The sequence below is a fragment of the Camelus ferus genome, chromosome 17 (genome assembly GCF_009834535.1).
Source record: "Camelus ferus isolate YT-003-E chromosome 17, BCGSAC_Cfer_1.0, whole genome shotgun sequence".
NCBI lineage: Eukaryota > Metazoa > Chordata > Mammalia > Artiodactyla > Camelidae > Camelus > Camelus ferus.
The window spans coordinates 5216140-5237712 of NC_045712.1; the positions used below are offsets into that span (position 1 = coordinate 5216140).

General features: G+C 37.3%; 1 protein-coding gene and 1 non-coding gene across 19 annotated transcripts in view; one reads left to right on the plus strand and one right to left on the minus strand.

Moving 5' to 3' along the window:
* Window positions 1-21573, minus strand: part of CHL1 (cell adhesion molecule L1 like) — a 184072-nt gene that overhangs the window by 106643 nt on the left and 55856 nt on the right. The window lies entirely within an intron of this gene.
* On the plus strand, window positions 5548-5654 carry LOC116657345. The gene has a single exon (XR_004312466.1). It is a non-coding gene; the product is annotated as a U6 spliceosomal RNA (small nuclear RNA).

The following is a 21573-nucleotide window of genomic DNA, read 5'->3' on the forward strand; positions in this document are numbered from 1 at the left end:
TGCTTTTTGTTGGTGATTTCACTATATAAAATACTTGCTAACTAAAATTATAGTGCTTGAGTGCTGTCTAGTGTTCCTAAGTGCAAGAAGGCTGTGACAAGCTTTGCAGGGAAAACACGTGTATTAGATAAGTGTCATTCAGGAATGAGTTATAGTGCTGTTGGCCCCAAGTTCAACATAAATGGTTAAACCATGTAAACCAAGCAAGGTGTCTTTAAACAAGAACATACATACAACAAGGTTATGTATAGATGGGATTCATGGAAATGCTGTGATCAGAGGCTCTAAGAAACCTAATGATGTGTTTCTCCCAGGGACAATGGTTCAGTATTCCATCAGCATTTGTGGCAATTCTATAGAATATAACTACCATAAATAATGAGAATCAGCTATGATTATTATTGTTTTCAGTTAGATTTTATAACATTGCTCATATTTTTACATTAGTTACAGCATAAAACCACTTATCTTAATCCACAATAGAAGATAAAACCCAAACCGCCAAGGATTAAGTAACCAATTATCCACAATTACATTCACAAAATCAAGTATGATATTAAGTTTTCAAGTCTTTAAGGTAAAAAGCAATGAACTTGCAACAAGCGCCTTTTCATCTCCAAAGTATTATAGAAACTTTGTTCCACAACCCTGAAAAAATGACTTAAGAAGACCAAGAAATTAAAGCAAAATAAATGATGCCTATATGTATGTATGTTTGTTTTGTTTTGCTTGAATTCTAGGCCCAGTTCACACATTTTCCCCTAGGTTGCACTTCAGTGTCATCTGATACACTTTCCAATGGAAGGGATAGCAATGAAAAGTATTCAAAACAATGGAATAGGGAAACATAAGTAATCTAAAATACTTCTCAGTTTCACAGTTAAGCTTGTCCCAAGCTATTTTTAATAATCTGTATTTCTGTGTAAAGATGGTGTTCATGATCATGTTGATTTAAGAAAATCTTAAGGTCCACCCCTGTGAACAAAGCCTGCCATACAGAGCATGCAAAGATGGAAGACACCCCCCTCCAGACACACACAAACGTGCCATTTGTCGGGCAAATGCTGAGAGCCTTGACCAGTAGAGGTGTGGGGTTGGCAGGGAACCACTCAATCCTTCTATGCGGCCCCCTCTAGCGACAAACAGCATTTGTGAAACAGCAGCATGGGGGTCAGGGTAAAATCTGTGGCAATGGAACAGTGCCAAAAAATAGACTCAGAAGAGCAGTAAGTCTGTAACCTTGACCTCATTAGCAGCAAACAGTAACCAGTTGCTAATTACCTTATGGCTATGTGGTAAACTGAATATGGGTGTATGTAAATTATACATGCTTGTATATCAATTCTGTATGTGTGTGCATAAACCGGGTCTGTGTCCTGCACCTAAAATTTGAAAATATTTAATATGATGATGTGAGTTAGGGAAAGAAGATACTAGATGAACCAACATCCTTTAATGGAAATGAAGGTTAAATCTTAAAGTAGTGACAAAATTTCTGGTGGAAAATACACTGAATGTATTAAGTATATTGGCTTAGGACAAGATAATTCCATCAGAATCGAAGTAAAGTAAAGCTAGCTAGCTAAAAGATACCTATAAGGAATATATCTATGTAGAAACAGAAAAAAAAAAAAAAGACGGTTTTAGTTTATCTGGCACTCGAAGGCACATCATGATAAATAGGATGCTGTCAGTAAACTAAAATTTCTTGTTAAATCTGGCTTAGTCCCATGTACTTTAAATATAACCTAAAGGATCAGTTATATCAAAAACTAGCACTTATAATCTCTGCAGAAAAAGTTTTAGGATAGATTCTAAGATTACCAAGAGAAGTTTCCCTCATCTTCCCCAAAGTGCAGTAGTATTGCAACAAATAACTACAAAGCCACATGTCTTCAGTGTCTCAGAACAAATTAACATAAGAGAAAGTGAGAAAACAATTCAAGATATAAGTCTACCACGTGGCAATTACAGTTTGAAGGAAAAGAAAAGATCTTCAACATCTAATACACAGAGTGCCGATGATTGCCACGCACAGAGCTAGCTTCCAGGGACAGAGTGATCAAGACAGACTGCATCACTGTCCTATGGGAATATACATTCTCATGATTGCAAAGAGAAATACAAATCAAACAATTAATGGTCATGGTAAGTGCCATGCAAAAGACAAACTGGGTGATGTAACTGAGAACAGGGTGGGCGTGGACATTTCAGGGGGCTTGAGAGAGGTCCTCCTTGGATTATCTAACTTGCAACCAGAATTCTGAAAATGGGGGTAATGAATTTTATGATACTCATTGTGAATTTTGTTCATTTGTTGCTCATTATTATAATTCTGCTCGATTCTGAGTGTAAGGAGAAAGAAACCGCCAAAGAGAAACATAATGGGGAAAATGAAATAAGTCATTCCAAGTCCAAAAACACAGCTCCCTCTCACTGCAACCGTTTTGCCTCCCTATCTCAAGCACCAGTGCAGTGTCCCATAGGTTTGTAATTAACAGTGACCGCAAATGCAAAACAAAAACAAACAAAATCCCGGCTTTCTGTTGTTGCTATTTTTGTTAAGTTATTTCTGGAGGAAATAAATTGCTAATAACAAAGCTGTTATTTACCAAGTCGTGGCTATGTTAGATGCATGCTATGTATAGTATGTCATTAAATCCTTACAACTCAAAAAGACAAGAAATGTTATTATCTCCATTTTGCAATTGAGTAAACTGAGATAGAGTCTAAATAATTCTTCTGTGATTACACAGCTGTGGAGGAGTCGGGCTGGGACTCCAGAGCACACTTGGACCTGTCAGATTGTGGTTGTTAATACCATACCAGAAAGCAGAATTAAGGAAAGAACTGAAATGATTATCTTCTCTGGCTCCCTTTATTCATCCAATCACATTCCCACTGACTACCCTGAATTTTGTACTCAAGTACTTAATTGCAGGATAAAAATATACTTGTCTTCCTTTGTGACACTAGTTTTACAAGCCAATGATATCTGTAGAGGAAACAGTCAGAGAGATTTCATCAGACTTCACCGAAATGCCCGTCATCCAGCTGCAATCATATCTTCCTCACATAAGAACTATCTTATTTATAGTTTACATTTCTCTTTTATAGAATTCCACATTTCATCAAGATGCTTGTCTGGCAGCTCCAGTTTTGACTTGATCCAACGTGTAGCATAAAAGGTGAAGAAGTCATAATGAAATCATTATTCTAATTAATATTTCAATCCTGCTTCAAACAGCCTTTTACTTCCGATAGATAAACCAGCTTGTAAAAGGCAAGCATATGCCAAATGGTTTATCTAGGGTTCCCACTTATACAGGAAACATGAGCATAAAAATCAGACTATAGTATCGTGTTTGGTCAAAGAATGACAAAATAAGTTCTCCAATATTTTAAACTTAATTTCATTATCGACACCAATGCAATTATAAATCAATCAGCATACTCAGAAGTTCATATTTTTCTATTACCATAACTATACATAAATACCTAATGGATGAGCCAGTTTATTCACAGTTATGCTTACCTTAAAATGGTTATCTCAGCTCAACTGAAATCTATACAACAATAATGTTAATTTTAATTCTGATTAATGTTTTGGGTTTAATGAGGTTAAAGAGAGATGCTGTTCTCAAGATAAACATTGTTTCTCTGCTTTCTTTTAAATGTATCAGGCCAGGGTTTTCTTTTAGCAGATTTCTCTGATCACTCCCATCCCCTTAGTGATATATAATGTCATGAAGGTAGAAATCATGTTTGTCATGTTCTCTGAATAATTTCTAGCTTTTGTCACAGAAGATGTTTTAAGGTCTGCATATCTCATGCATGCTTTTTAATGGCCTAGTTTCCATGGCATTGTCACGAGAGTGGATACCTTTTCATGGTTAGGACTATACATCCTCATTTAAAAATTAGCCAGACTTTTCAATTAATTTGGTTCAGTTCCCAGTAATTTCCATACAAACATTCCCGTGTTGTTCACATGTATAGATGAGTCAATATGTCAGCCAATGATCATCTCCTTACACGCCTAACACAAACTTTATATAGATAAGCCAGCATGAATAGTTCATTCACATCTTTGTTTTGTGGTCCTCATACTACTCAGGTCTCACATTAAATGTCACCTCAGAGTGTCCTTCTTAGTCCACTAATCTGATGAAACCTATCATCCCCTCACGATTTCCCGCTTTATTATCGACAGAACACTTACCGGTGATGTCTTTAGTTACTTATTCATTGTTTATTTTCTTTATGGTTCTAATGAAAGCCAGGAGGCTCCATAAGGACAGGGATTTATATTTGACCTCCGCATCCCCACTGCCTAGCCAGGTACTTGGTGCATAAGAGGTACGCAATAGATGCTTGTTGAATGATACAGGAGTGGATGAATCAATGAGTAAGAGAATGCGTATCTGGGAAAGAAATACGGAAACACATTCATCCATCCAATGAACACCCCATCATTGGTCATTGTTAAACATTGATTTTTAGGAACACGTATATTAAGATAAAAGAAGACAGAATGCTTTTACTACCATTGGTTCTCTACTAAGGGGAGAGGGAGGATTTTTTCCTACACAGGATATTTCACAATATGTGGACTTGTTTTTAGTTATCACAACTAAGAGGGTAATACTGGTATCTGTTGAGAGGCCAGGGACGCTGACACTAAGCGTCCAACATTGCACAGGGATACGCCTCTACAAAAAAGAATTACCCAGCCCCAAATTTTAATAATGCCAACATTTTATATTATTCTCCATTCCTCTTAAGAATTTAACTCAGTACATATTTATTAGACAACTATCATATGCTAATATCAAATTGAATACCTCTGAAGAAAAACACATGTTATAGATGGATTACAGATAGATTGACTGACAGATGGTTGACTTGTTAGATGGATGGATAGAAGAATATATGGATAGATAAATGGGTACTTCCCAGAGAGATACATGCACACATAAACAAAACAATAGCAGTCACAACACTCCATGTAAGACTAAAACAAACCATACGTAATTGCTAATTGCAACACATTTATATTCTTGCTGTCATCTTACTGTATCTACACAGAGCTTGTTCTTTTTAACCGTAAAATATTGGATTGCATAAAAAGGTACACATGAATTTGAGGAGAGACTACATGGTCATTCTGGCATTAAATGCTAATGATATTTGTGAACAGATTGGCTGTGTCTAAGTGAGACGTGATCACTGATTTTTAGTTAAGTGTCTCGTGAAGTAAATATAATAGTGTCTTCTTCAAAGGCATGTGTCTCTTTCTCATAAATGAGAATCAAACTGTGTCAAGTGAGAAGTATATTAACTATATAGATGGAATAACTCTGTATATGACGAGGTAGAAATTCAGAATCTAAAGAGTTTGAGCAGAGGGTTTTAGAAAACAAATACCCAAATAGTGGGGGTTATACTTAGATTCCTGGACAGAAAATAAAAAGTGTTTCCTTGGAGGTGCTAATTTTAGCTTCCTCCAAGTTTTCCTCATGTCTATACAGTATGGCGGGATCCATTGTGCACACTTTGGCAGCACATATACTAAAATGGAAATTATACAGAGAAGATTATTATGGCTCCTCTGTAAGGATGACATGCAAATTTATGAAGTCTTCTACATATTTCAGTGGGCTGACATACTCAAAGTGCCGACGATAAACCCCAAACTTTATGTCCATCAAAACAATTCTTCAAAATTAAGGAGAAACTCAACAAAAACTCAAAGAATGTGTTGCCAGCAGATGTGCCCTACAAGAAATGTTAACGTGAGTCCTTCAAGCTGAAATGAAAGGACACGACATTAATTTGAAGTTACACAAGGAAATAAAGAGCATCAGAAAAGGAAAATATAAAAGACATTATATATGTATTTTTATAACTTTCTTTCTCCTGATTAAAAGATAATGTCATAAAGCAATAATTATAAAAACTGTACTGATGAGCTTACACGGTATAAAGATGTGATTTGTATGACAATAACAGCACAAAGGAGAGAGGAGGTAACAGGAATATATTGGGACAAAGGTTCTGTCAACTATTATTAAGTTAGTATTAATCTGATAGATTGTTCTAGGTAAGATAATAATTGTAATCTCAGGGCAACTACAAACAAGGTAATAGTTAAAATACAGAAAAAGAAACAGCAAGGAAAGTAAAATGATACACTAGCAAATATTTATTTAAAATAAAAGGAGGCAGTAAGGGAGGAAAAGAGAAACAAAAAGTATAGACATACAGAAAAAAATAGCAAAATGTTAGATACCAATTCTACTGTAACAGTAATTATATTAAATGTAAATAGATTGAGCACTCTAATTAAAAAGCAGAGACTGGCATTAGAGTTTAAAGAAAAAGATCCAACTTTATGCTGTCCAGAAGTGTAATCTTTATATTCAAAGATGCTTATAGATTGAAAGTAAAAGGAAGGAAAAATATGTACCTTGAAAAAAGTAACCAAAACAGATCTTGGGTGGCTATACTACCATTAGACAAAATAGAATTTAAGAAAAACATTGTTACTAGAGACAAACAGGGACATTTTATAATGATAACAAGTCAATCCTTCAGAAGATATAACAATTATAAACGTAAACATACCTGAAAACATGGCCCCCAAATACACAAGATCAAAAACTGACAGAAATGAAGGGAGCAATAGTCAATTCAACAATAATAGCTGGAGACTTCAATACCTCATTTTCAATAATTAATAAAACAACCTAGGCAAAAAGATCAACAAGAAAATTGAAGATCCAGAGGTTTCCATGTGTTTCTGTGGGAGGACACAGGAATAGCTGAATAGAAAACCACGGAGCCACTATACCAAAATGGAGCAGATTGGTATTGAGTTCTCCAAGAAAACAGCATCAACAGGATATGCTATGCAGATACACAGACATGGTAAGATTTATTTTAAGAAATTGGCTCACAGAATTGTGGGCCTTCTTAAATCCAAAATGTGCTGAGTAAGCTAAGAGGCTGGAAACTCAGGGAAAAGTGGCCATTTGAGTCCAAAGGCTGTCTTCTGGCAGATTTCCTTTTTTAGAGAAAGACAGATTCTGTTCTAGTAAAGCCTTAACCAATTGTAAGAGGTCCACTCACATGGTAGAGGCCAATGTGCTTTACTCAAAGTCCACCAATTTAAATTTTAACCTCATCCAAAACATACCTTCACAAAATTATCTAGAATAATGTTTGACCAAATTTCAGGACACTGGGGCCTAGCCAAGTTGACACAAAGTTAACCATTACAGGACCACTGATGAGTTGGATAAGCGCTGTGGTTTCCACTCAGAAGGGCCTGGCACAATGCACCTCTGTTAGCATAACTGATGCTTTCTTGGGCCCCTACATTTTCCCCACATTTTCTCCTGTCCTTCCTCTGATCCTACCCAGGACTGTACTGTGAAGTGACCCTCTTCTGTCATTAAGGGCTTTGTAGTTAACAGATATTGCTTAATAATCACTAGGACCAGGTGGCCTCTATGCCCTGTTCATTCTGTTAGTCCCTAAACGATGAAAAGTTTTGCTGACCTACTCCCCGCTCCCACAAGACTAGGTCCCCATTCATAAATCTTGACTTAGGAATGCACGTCCTGTTTCCAAGCACCTATCCCCATACCCTGGGCTAACTAGAAAATTGTTCCAGTGGCCCCTCGGCAGTGTGGGGTGAAGCTCCAGATTCTTCCAAGTCTTTGTCCACCCAATCCCACTGTGTGAATAAGCTGCTCTTTAATAAAATGCCTGCCTTGTTTTTCAGTCTTAAGATGCCTTCTCAGTTTGGTGGGCACTTCTCCTTTCCTCTGTCCTCCAACACACCACTAACGAGACCGGAGATGGATGGCCAAAACCAGAAGATTTCTGGGCCCTGGTACTGCAGAACTGGCCTGTTGACAGTTCTACCAACTTCACAGTTTACATGAGGCTGGGGTGGTGGTCATGACTGGGTGACTTAGACCTTAGATACTAATGTCAGAGCACGATGGTGAAAGCAAGCAAGGAACCAGAAGACAGCACAAGCCTGACCACTTGGATGTGAGCCCCTTTCCAGTGCACACTTAGAGTCACGTAAATTGCCAGGCTCCTAGGCAGTTTCTTGGGGGAACAGAAGTAGAAAAAGGAGTACCTCTCTCAAATACTGAACAATTACTACAGAGACTAAGTTACTCAAACAATCGCAACGTTCTGCAACCTGAACATTATTGAAATTCTGGCCTGGATAATTCTTCGTCATGGGGAGATAACCTGTGTGTTGTAAAATGTTCAGGAGAAACACTTACCTCTCTATCCATGGAGACCAGTATCACCCTTTCCTTCCCCCAGGTTGTAGCAATCAAAAATATCTCCAGACATTGTCAGGTGTTCCCAAGGAGCAAAATCACTCCAGATGAGAACCACTGGGTTACAGGACATGATGTCTTAATACTAAAATTCTCTAGCCAGCAGTTTTATGTGAAATATATATATATATATAGTGTGTGGGTGTGTGGGTGTGGGTGTTAGTGCACTGACAGGGGTGAGGGGACACACTTACTAATAGTTGACTCCTAAAACCAGGGAGCAAAGATTGCCATCTATTACCCATGAGAAAAGAGCACTTATTAAACTAGCCATCGACCAGCACACAAAAGCTCTTGTAGTTCATCTGCTTGCCCTTCACTGACCCCTCCTAGAAAAGGTGATTCAGTTGACTGTAGTCAAGGTGACGGTTTATAGTGGTGTAAGCTCCAGACTCTTTCCTCTTGTGCCCATTTTTGAATGTTTGACTCAAAACAGATTCAGCTCATTTTTCTCAGACCCTGCTCATATGTGATAAAAATACCAGAAGCAGTTGTGAAAGCAGCTTTATCAGTAATGAAAAGTTCATCATTTTCATTCTTATCTAAGTTATTCTGTAGGTCCTCCAGTTTGTTGTCAGTGATAAAATGATTTACCATAGATTATTTTCTTCTTTTAAGAAGACTGGTTTTCAATTTTCTTGACAAATTTCATTTGAAAATGGTTTAGATACCATCCATGTCAACATGACCCAGTCTCTTTAAAAAATCCTCAGAATCTCCCACTCTTTTATCTACAAACTATCATCACTATTGCTGAAATTAAAATAAGCATCTTAGTCTACCAATAACATTTTAAAATGTGTTTTATTTTCAAATTTTATCTTGATCCTGATTTAAAGATATTCCAATAAGACCCATGTAGCACCAGTATAGACCTCTTTTTATTTCTCTTTTGTCTAGTGGAAATCTGATTTTATCGTAACATAATCAAAATCTGCAGTTTAGGAAAAAACACTGAACGATGTGAAAAAAAGGAGTATATTTTCATGTAATGGTTTCATAGTCAGTATGAAAAAAAAATTGCTTGCCAAGTAAAGGCATTAACACATTTTCAAGGGAATTCTCAAGTGCATTTTTTTCCCTTGGCTCAGCATTTCATTTTTACAGCATCTATTAATCAAGTCTAAGCAGGCTTTAAATCTTCAATCCTTACTTCTGATTATTTCACAATTGCTGCCCTCTTCTCCTTGTGTCTGTAGTACTGCCTTCCTCTTTCTCCATTGTTCTAATTCAGCTCTTGGCTCTGCTCCTTCAATCATCCCAACTCTACTATCATTTGAGAACAGCAGACGTCAATTTTGAACACCATACAAAGACTAATGTTTATACTTTCAAAGGGAATTCACTGAATAATAAAGACCACTTAAGGAATGCCAGGAAAAAACTGATCACTCCTGAATTCAGAGCAACCAGTCCAGATGGGAGAGAGCAAAAAGGAGAAAGATGACAGAATTCATCTTTGTTATTTATTGTATTTGAATATTAAAACTCACAGAATCTAAGAAGCATTTAACTCAATCAAGAAAAGAGACCAGCTATAAAAAACAGTTCCCCCTAAATTAAAATAAACCTTTTAAGAAGCTAAAGGTAGGTAAAAAGATATATAAAAATTTAAAAAAATAGTATGGTGATAAAAGGAATCAGGTATCTTTTTCACTGAGAAATCATTAGATCACCTTTTTTTTTTTTTTTTTTTTTACTATTTCACTAAAGTGAAAAAACCACGAGTAAGTGATTGGCTATTTTCTTCTCTGTCCTCATTCTTAAAAGTAACCGTAACATTGCTAAGGATCTAAAGGCTAAATATCATTAATCTCTTTTTCTCTAATCCTTGTCATAAATTCTGAATGTTATTATTCCACAGGTTCACTTTATGCATTTTCCTATAAGACTGCTAAGATCTGGGCATGAGAAATCCACAGAGAAATCAGAGCAATCCCAACTTGCTTGAAACCATTTACAAGCCAAGGACAAATTCCTATCTGGAGCTCAAGCTTCCCTGAACTTTTCTTCCACGAGACTCAAAATATCATTTCTTGCTTTGTTCCTATCCTTGATAGAGTTCAGATACTAAAACATTACTTCCTGTCTGAGACTTGCAGACTACCATTCAAAATGATATTAAATACTTTTACTGAATGACCATGCATGTCCCTCTGCAAGCAAATGGTCCATTCCTTAGGTCCAATATACCAAATCTACCATTATGCTTCTTGAAGTGACAGTAAATTGCTTTCAAATGCAACCTCTACTTATCATTTTTATGGATATTATAAAACAAGCAGTAAATCAAAGAGGAAAACAGGTTAATTTTATGCCAATCATGAAACCTGGTGACAGGTGTTGCCATATGTTGTGACAAGCTCTCTCGGCCACGGGTCATCGCTTTGAAAGGAACTAACGAATGGTATGCAGTCCTGTGACACACGGAAAGGCCCCCTGGGAGCTCATGCAAAGTCTCATGACGGGTATGAAATTAACTCATGGCATCATGGTATTTTCCAAACATGACAGCTCCCAGATCAGTTGCCACTTAGCGCAGTGGGGACTGTGGGGGGAACTTCGACATCTAGTAAGTGATTTCAGTGGAATCTCCTGGGGGCCATAAGAAAAGCCATCTCCAGAGAGAATGTCTAGAAAGGTTAAAATCATAGAAGGCAGTGGTCAAATACATTAGGTAGGCAAAATAACTCTGTTTTGGATAGTCTGGTAATTTTAATTTGCTTCTTGGACTCATTTCCACAGAAGATGAATAAAGTATTCAGTATTATCATTCTGAAGACTCTTTCTTGTGAATTAGAACAAGAGTTTCAGTCATGAGTTGAGGAAGCACTGAAGCGACCACGCTTCTTCCCAATACACATATGCAAGTGTGCGCACACACACACACACACACACACACACACACACACCCCAGAGCTCTGCCACATGAAGTAAAATGCAACCGACCATACTGCAACTAAATTTTATGTTGCATGCCCAAATGTAAAAACTCTCAACAGAAGCAGCAAAGCATCTTCTTACAGAAAAGATGTTAAAGAGCAAAGCAAAACATTTGCATCATGTAATAAATGAATGTGTCACAGGCTTACTTTACTGACTTCTGAGTTAATTCTCATTCCTATGTCAATTCCAAAACTCATGTCAAAGATAATGAGAGGAAATGGGCAAACAGAGTAAAAGAACTAGCAGCAGATTGAGAAGCGTTTAGAAATAAAATAACCTAAACAAGGTATTTATTTGCTTTGAATTCCTAATATTTTAAAAAAAATGCAAGTTCTGAATTCCACTTTTTTGCCTAATTTTCACAGTATACGGTAAGAGAAATAAATCATAGACATAGTGACTATAGTTAGAAATGCAAGTGATTTTTAGTCCTGATTGTATAAAAGTAACCTATGAATATGAATGTGGTAGAGAATGAAAAGTATCATAGGATTCAATGCCATGTTCTTCTGCCAACAGGCAAATTAAGTGTATTAATGTTATTTGTGTATACAGTTACAGACAATTAAATTCTAGTTTCACAATCTGGGCACTAATGACTATTTCTTGGTTCTTTATTTTACTTTTTTAAATATAAATTTTCCTCAGAAGTCCTTTATGATCCTAGCATGCGGACATTACCATTTAATTCTATGACTGGGAATACCTTAATTATCAAATAATATCCAAGCAGATGTTTAATAAATTTTAAGATCAGTAAGCATTTAGCATATATTACGAATGATTTCCTGTAATGACCATGTATGTAACAAACACTATATAACACATACTATGTGCCAGGGACTATTCTAAGAACTTTATAAGTAATTCATTTAATCTTAATAATAGCAATCCTGTGGAGTAGGTACTATTATTATCTCCAACTTTCAGATGAGATTAACATGGATACAGAGAAGATAAGTCATTTTAACAAGTCTGCAGCTAATAGTGGAATACTCTGGAACTGAACCAGAATCCACACTGTTAACCTGCATGCCATGATACCATGGAAGTCATTCTCAGATTAGGTTACAACAACCTATTCAGTCGTGAAGTTTTCCCTGGAACTTAAGTTCTTCTCACTACTGCATCTTTCTTAAACCTCACGGTCTAAGATAGTCATTGGATTCTGTTAATTATAACTACACCACCAACTTTATGAAACACCAAGTTTCTTCCCAACAGGCTCAATTGTTCCCCATCCCTAGCCCAATCCCACGAGAAACAAGTCTCTGAAGGAAGACTAACAACGTAAATGCTTTAAAGACTCCAGCCTACAGAACTCAAGATGATTCATTCAACATATTTTTATTGAGTGTCTACAATGTATACATCTTATTTATTATACCCATTAGAGTCATGAATTTAAAAGACATGATCTTTACCTTCACATTTTATTTTGGTGAGGAAAATGTATATTAAAGTAATCATGACAATGAATATATAATTTATTTTTAAATAATTTTTAAAAGAATGGTATAAATAGGTGATTTAGACTTTAGAGCCCAGCACGTCTTCAATTTCAACTCCTCTGATTACTAGTTTTTAGAACATGAATTGCTTTCTTAAACTTTCACAGTTTTCTCATATACTGAAAGGGAGTAACAGTGTTTTAAGAATTAAATGAAATAAAATATAAAATGCTTAGAAAATTGCTTGGCACAAAAAGTACCTATTCAATTAACAGGATCTTCATATCATTGTTAATAATGTTTAAATTTTACATAAGCATCCTTTTATGTAAGTTTATCTTACCACAAGTGTTCTTTTTAGAATAAGAACTATCCTTTTAAATAGCAGTAATGGTCTTTTTTTTTTTTTTTTTTTTTTTACAAGTTTCAGGAAATAAAGACTTCTCATTATAAAACAGTAAGTTTATTAAATTTCCCATTCAATATTCTCATGAACACATAAAAAAATTAGACTACTAGAGAAAAAGACAACACACCTGGTCTCTTAAGTGTCCACTAGCTCCTGTCCACGTCATCACACAAACCATCTGCTGGCTTTCTCTGCAGCAAAATACTAAATATTTCACTACAGTTGACAAAATTGTGTCATTCTACATAGCAACTAAAACAATCCATAAGACATGTTTTTTATCAAAGAGATGAAGTAAACCTGGACCCACTCTTGCCATCAATACAGAGCCACAGAAATAAGAAAGTAATACTGTCTAAGTTAAAAACACTCACAAATAACTAGAAAGCAAATAGGATATTCATTTCTGTTCTGCAATTACAGATTTATTTTCTCAGTCTGGCAATTGAAATCTGACCAATGAATCGTAGGTTTAAAAAACAAATTATTTTCATATAGCAAAAGTACATTCAGAGGACATTAGTCTAATCCTAGATAATGAGTCATGCAGTCAGTGAGAGCCTGGCCCCGTCCCACCACTCAGCAGCTATGTGAACATAGGCAACCCTGATCCCACCGCCCACCCCCATTCGCAGGGGCAGTTTCATCATTAGCCAAGTAGGCAGAATAGCTGCAACCCACAGGCTGTTGCAAGAATAAGTGCCCCCTGTGTTCAAGATGCTATGCTAGGCAGTGAAGATATAGTGGTGAGCAGGACCAGATTCAAGCCCATGCTAACAGAACATACTGTCTAAATTGCTTAGTTAGAAAAGGGAGTATTGCTTCTTGTCTCATAAAATGATGACGATAAGTTCTATAGTTCACTAGAATGATAAATGAAGATGCTACAATGATTACAGTGGTTTATATAGAAAGCAAAAGACATTCAACAAATATCAATGTTTCTTGCACATTAGCAATTGCGTAAATCCTCATATAAATGAAAGAAACAAACATTTGTGCTTTGAGGCAGAGTATACCACATAATTTGTCAACTATGGGAAGAAATTTTTCAATCACAGATGCCTGAGATGTTCTTGAAAATGGTCAAAAATACTCTAAAAAATTTGAAAACTGTATTAGGGGAATCTAAAACCAAGTAATGTGCTGATTTCAATGAAAAGGAACTGCTGGCAATATGTGTCAGCCTACCTCACACTATAGGAGAAAAAAAAAAAAAAGCCAAGCAATGATTGCATCAAAAAGTTCTATTGCAGTATCTGTGCTTAGAAGGCTGTGGGTTGGTGAACTTGAAAATCAGTTCTTTCCTCATTTAACTATTTGAATAGTAGGCATATTTATTCTGCTTATCTAAAGACAGCTTTAGTTGGCTTAATAGTTCTGAATGTTGAATCTGAGCAGGGTTTAACCTAGGCAAACACATTTATATTGTTATAGTGGTATGTCTGGATAGTACCCAAAATGGATGTGTGTGTTTTAAAGGGATCAGAAATTGCACGTGATACAGTACTATGTCCAGATTTATTCTTTCAAAAATGCTAGCCATTAGCCATATGTAGCTAAATTTACATTAACCAAAATAAAATAGAATTAAAAATTCAGTTTTTCAATCACAATAGTTACACTTCAAGTACTCAACAACCACATGTGGTAGCTAGAGGCTACCATACTGGACCTTGCAGATATAGAACATTTCAATCATTGAAGAAAGTTCCACTGACCAGATCTGGTGCAGACATTCATTCACTTGTTTTCATTCATATTCATTCTTACCTATTAACTTTTGCTTCTTTACACCACAAATATTTATTAAGTAACCACCCTGTGCTAAGCCCAAGGCTAAGCCAGGGGACACAGATAGTAAATACAGATACTGTTCCAGTTTCCATAGAGTTTATATTCATATAGGGTAATCAGACACTATATGATAATCACACAAATAAAGATAAAACTGAAAATATGTTAAATGCTAAGAAGAGGAGGCAAAGGGTGTTGTTTTGGAGGGAGGATACCTATCTACCCAGGAAAGATGACTCTGATGAAGTGACCACTGTTGAGATAAGGGAGGATGTGCAGGAGCTAGTTGGGCAAAGACGGAAGAAGGTGTAGTGGACACAGATAGATGAGCACGTGCAAAGGCACCGTGGTCAGGAGGGCCTGCTGAAAATGAGGAAGGTCAAGGTCAGTGGATGGGAGTTGGTGCAGAGAGGTGTTTTAAGGACTGGAGCCTGCAAGTTACTTGGGTCTGTATTACTGAAGCTTTGTATATACCATGTAAAGAACATGTCTTTATCCAAGACAATGGAAAGTAATTTTAAGTAATGCCAAATAATTTTAAGCAGAAAGATGGTATGATTGAATATTGTATTTCAGAAAGAATCTCTAGCAGAGTATGAGGAGCTACCATATGGGCAGGAGTGGTAAGAATAGTTGGGAGACACACCCATGCATATTATCATCCTGCCACCTCTAGTTAAAATATAAGCAGGCAGATTATACTTTATAAACAAGAAGTATTCATACTAACACAGTTACATATTTTAAAAGGTGCTATTATAATAAAAAACATGAACCTAGAATCAAACTCATGGATCTGATAATTTCCTAACATATGTGCTTTTGTCCATCCACAGAAGAAAATGGGTGAAGGAAGAGACAGGGACTAATGTGCATAAGCTGAATGTAGCTCCAACCAGTATCGATGACAAGGCTTAATGGCAAAACAATAAACATCCAGAGGACCCAGCTCCTAAGAAAGATTAAAGGAGATAGTGGGGGCTAAAGAGAAAACGATGTCGTTTGGGAGATATAATTATCTCAAAGGAATTAAAGAGCTTAAATATGTGTGGAAGAAAGGTAGCCAAACTAAAACATATTGATTCATGTTCCTGGATCAGAAACTCTCCCTTGGCGAGGGTGGGGCAAACTAACCACTTTGAGATCGTAATGATGTGGTTACAGGAGGGGCAAACTCTTTTTGGTCACTAAAAATCAATTAAGCAAATTCTAATTAATGTACACTCAGTGATGCAAAAAGACTGAAAAGTGCAAATAACCTCCAAGAAGCCCTTGACTCACTATGACTGCCCCCCTGTTCCTAGAAGATGTGCCAAGCTCCTTTCCTGGAGTCGTTGCACCTGCTGTTCCCATCACTTGAATGGCCCCTTCCCAGATAGTCACATTCTCACACTTCCTTCACATCTCTGAACCTCTGTCACCCCTTCAGAGAGGCTTCCTTGGCTACCATACTTAATAGTGGCCCACGTCCCTGCTTTTACTCCTCTTAATAGCAAAATATCAGCCCCTGACACTTAATTATCTCTTCACCGATTCGGCTGTTTGTTATCTCCCTAGACTATTACTCCCATGAAGGCAGAACTTTGTCTTACTCAGCTCTCTTTCCCTAGCACCAAATGCTTGGCAATTATAGGAGTTCAGTAAGCGCTGGATGAGTGAGTGATTGAAGGAATGAGAAGGTGAATCCAGCTGGGAGGAGGAATCCAGTAGTCAGTCACCTTTGAGATCATCTTTGGAACATATACCACAAAACCTGCTGATGCCTGCTTTGAGCTAGTTAAACACAAACTCTTCCTGATCTTGTAGTGTCTTTTCCACAATGTGAACAACTCCATGGCCATTCTGGTTATGAAACTGAACACTCTCTCTTGACTTAGGCTTCTTGCAATTCGCAGTGTCAGGGCTAACGTGCTGCTTACTACATATGCTTCCTGAGGGCAGAATCTCTGTCTAATTCATCTTCGTATGTCCACAGAACCAAAACATTGTATCTTGTAATGAAAGGAGTTTGTGTTCTTGAAATGTTTCTGAGAAGGAAAGGGGAAAGGAAAGAAGGCTTGAAATTTATGAATTAGAAATATATCTATTACTAAACCTAAGACTCGGAAGATCATAAAGTCCATTTAGAAATGACAAAGAACAGAGGATTGATAAGAATAAAAAACAAAATTATGAATTAGAAGAACATGTCACTACTCCTAAGACCTAGAAGGGTACAAGAGTACTTGACAGTTTCACAAAGACAAAGTAATAAGAGAAATAAAACAACAACTACAATTACAGCAACAAAGAGATACATCCTGAGGCTTTGAGAATAAACTCTCCCCTTATTTTTAGCATCGCTACATGTGCTTGTACAAATGAAGAATGTTTTAAATAACAGCATAAATACGGTAAAGCACACAAAAAAATTTTAAAGTAATTAATAGATATAAGAATTCTATGTATTTGGGGCAACTGGTAAAATTATTTATAAGCATGTTATTTAGGAATATAAAATTTTCATTTACCCAATTCTGTTGAAATCCTGCTGCACTGCAGAAAATGGCTACCATATGACTTTACAGCCGGCATGTTATCAAAACACTGTTTTATTGTAATGTGATGATTTTTAATAGCTAGAGATAAGACTGCCAAATAGAAATGTCACAAGAACATGATCTCCACTTAACATGAAACATGACTTTTCCTAAGAGTGCTTCACACACAGCATGCATATTAAAAGGAAGAACCACAATGCTTCCAGGACACACAGCACTCTCACCACATTCATCATGTCCGCTTTGACTTCCCTTTCCTTTCTCCATTGCTCCTCGGAATCTATTTGTCAGATAACGTTATCGCGCGTTTCCTGATTTCCACAGCTTAGCATGCATGTATCAGCCTTTGCAGCTCTGCAACCCTGGCTTTATGCTTATGCCGGCAGTCCATTTTCAAAATTTTACAAATCTGACAGTTTCTCTACCCTCACAAATTCCCTTCATTTCTTCTCATGAGAATTTCTACTTTGTAACTACATCAAGCAGGTTTCTGTCATCTACCTGTTAACCTCTCTGCCTCTGAGTGGTTAGAAATAATCCATGGGCACCAGGGGTCTACATTCAGGGAAAACAAGGCCTCGCAGAGTTCTCTAATCAGCCGTGACTACTTTATCAAGGGTCCTCACCTGCGTCGGAACATTAGCCTGAAACGATTTCACAGTTTTTATTCCAACATTGCTTTCAACACTCTTTTGCCAAATTCTCCTTTCCCATCACACTCTGGCATCTTGTCCTTCCATGAGCCTCAAGTCACTCTTCATCACTAAAACTCAGGCTGATTCAAAATGCTCCCTCCGTGCCCACTTCTGTCCAGAACTATGTCAAAAGGAGCAGAAATGAGAAATGTGGTCTCTTTTTATTCCTCCTCGCTAGCATCTTGGAACTGTAATTGGCTCTTCCAGCCCGGGTCTTCAGGTGCTCAGCTCTTGCACAGTTCCCAGATGCTCCCACCTCTGCCCGGTTTCCAGCCCTAACTGCACATCCCAGAGCCTCTTGCGGCGGGCGTCCCTGTGCTCTTAGCAACCCCCTTAGGTGAGGTACCAGCAGGACTGCTCAAGCCCATCCACTTAATACCAGGTCTCTTTGACAGACGGGACATTCAGGCACCCCTGCTGGGTCCGACGGTCGATATGGGGGCTGCTCTCCTGGCCCACCTACCCTGTCTCCTCAGCGTGCTCCTGCCCTGCTCACTTCCACACAGGAATAGATTAGGAAGTCATCACTGATAGAGGTAACACAACCAATTGCTGGTCTCCCATCTTTCTGGCACGTCAATCTAAACCAGAGTTTAACTGGACCCCTTCACTTGGCTTTGCAAAGGGAAAAGTGCTACAGACGGAATCGCTTCTTATCACCAACAATGCACACTGCACATGGCTAGAGCATCCCCAAGAGCCACTCCTGCCCCCAAATCTTTCTGTGCACAAGCTGGGCAGCTGAGGTAATGGTTTGGGACATTTGGCTTTTTCCTTCAACTCTCGGGAAAGCCCAAGGAAGGATTCTGGCCCTCAAATTTTATTTGTCTCTTTAGTAAGTGGTATACCAGCCTACTCTGTTTTCAGCTGTGAGCTCTAACTACCAATTTGAGAGCAACAGCAACAATAGAAACCAATAAAAGTACCAAGTCCCCATTAACGTCCTTTAAACTTATCATTACTAGGGAGGTCTAAATTACACTAATATTTTGGCTACCATCTGAATCAGCTCTTTGTCTATACAACCCATGTTCTAGAACATCAGAAGAGGAGCAGAGTGAATTGTTTCCTAAAATCAAGTCCTAATAATGGACACAGGATCTAAATCCAAATCTGCCTTTTACAAAGATTGATTTTTAGTTGTTTCCTGGGTGCTAAATAAAACTGTAAGATTTATAGCTGCCTCTGAATACATTATTAAATTTTGCAACACATATTTATGACATGCATAATAATCTTGGGTAAGAAAAAAGGAACATGTATAAATGATTTCATTAATTATGGAATTGAATCCAGCACAAGGACTGACAGCCCAAACTAGTCAATTAATATATTTTTCAAGTCTCTGCTGTGATTTCTGGAAAATCTTATACTTTATCATTCCAAATTAGTATTTGATTCATTGTTTGAAATAAATGTAACATAGAAGCTTGGGAAATCTACTGAAAACCTACATGCAAAGAATTAAATCTACTTAACATGTGTTGGGGAAAAACACATTAGAGCAAGAACAAACAGAAAACGTGATAATGACAACAAATATCAACTGAATAAACCACCAGCTGTGATAAAAAACCAAAGCAAGCAAGTTTTTTTCCATCATAAAAAAGGCATACCATTTTAAAACTGACCATTAAGAGCAAAGATGATCAAATTCATGACTAAAAATGAGAATGAGAATATTGATTCAAGTGCATTTCTATAAGAAGTTGTTAGAATTTCTCCTTAAGAAAATGTGCTCATTTTGCTTTTAAATGTTTCTTGGAAATAGTTCACATTTTAAATCTATTTTCTTAACAAAATACTTCTTAAATCATAGGGAGGATATTTGATGCTCAAAAGTTCTATTACATTTAGCATTTTTCTTGAGTTTTATTAAACAACTTAATGGAGACAATCCACATGAATCTGGCCTTGCCTTTGTGATACACAGAAGAGCTTAATCAGATGTTAATGTTAAATCTGTGAAGAGCATGAAATATAGTGTGTAAGGTGATTTTAGATTCTCAAAAGAGGACATTTTACAGATGGGATGCATTCAATTTTATACTTTTCTTCTGGAAAAATAGCAAAAAACTTTTAATTGTCATAATTTAAAGTAACAGCAGCCACTAGAAACTTCTCAAAACTAAAAGTTCTTAGGACGTGAATGCAATTTTAATAAGAAGTAAATAGGAACTAAAATATGAACATAAAATGGAGGACAATGAATAATCCCAACCTGCCCTAAGGCTTAAATCTCCTCATGGTTGTTAATTTGGATCTTATGCAAAAGAAGTTGCTATCAGGGCTAGGAAACATATCCTTATTATATTTGGAGTCACAAGGGAAATGACAGCAAGAAGCTTCTTCTTAACATAATTTTGAAAAGAGATCTTGCTGCCAAGTAAATCTGCCTTAAAAATGGTATCACCTTTTTTTTTCCCATTACTCAACAGGTATTTATTTAAATCCTGATATATACAGTGAATGAGCCCTAAGTAACATGAGCGTAGCATCCTTACCACTGTGAAATATCAAATACGTACTGGAAATAACAGATGGATGCAAGGAACAAGATTCACCAATTTCTTATTTAAGTAACAAGGACAAATGATGCTGGAAAATGCTATGGAGGTGTGAACACATGATTTGTAACCAGCCAGCTTCCAGCAGACTCAATTGCTAGCATTTCAAGTAGGGGGAGAGTGAGATAGGTTCCTAAATGTCTTAGTCTGTTCAGGCTGCTATAACAGCACCATGGACTGTGTAGGCTTATAAACAACAGAAATTTATTTCTCACGGTCTGGAGGCTGGGCGGTAGTCCAAGATGAAGGCGCCGGCAGATTCAGCGTCTGTTACGACCCGTCTTCCTGGTTCACAGACGCCTCTCTCCTGGCTGTGTTCTCACAGCGCAGGAAAGGGGGACGAGGTCGCTGGGGCTCTTTTATAAAGGCCCTAAGCCCCTTCATGAAGGCTCCACCCCCGTGACCTAATTGCCTCCCAAAGGCCCCGCCTCCTATCACCATCACACTGGGGATTCCGCTTCAACATACGAATTTTCAGGGGAACAGGAATATTCATTCTGTAGCTTGGGATCCTAAGATAATCAGGGAACAGCTTTGATTAACTATTATTTTAATAATTTTTGTTGTTATGACATGAAGTGGCAATAACTGTGTCGTTGAGTGCCCTAAACTAGTCCTCCCCTGCGTTGCCCCGCTGATTTAGAGATTCTCCATTCCCCACCTGAGAGGCTCGGGTAGCCACACTGAGCTCACAGGTGTTCCAGGACTATCCCACTTGCCTTTACCTTATTTGTTCTAAGTGAAAATCAAACTTTATCTCATCCTAACTCCTTGACATAGGGGCAGGGAAGTCCCATAA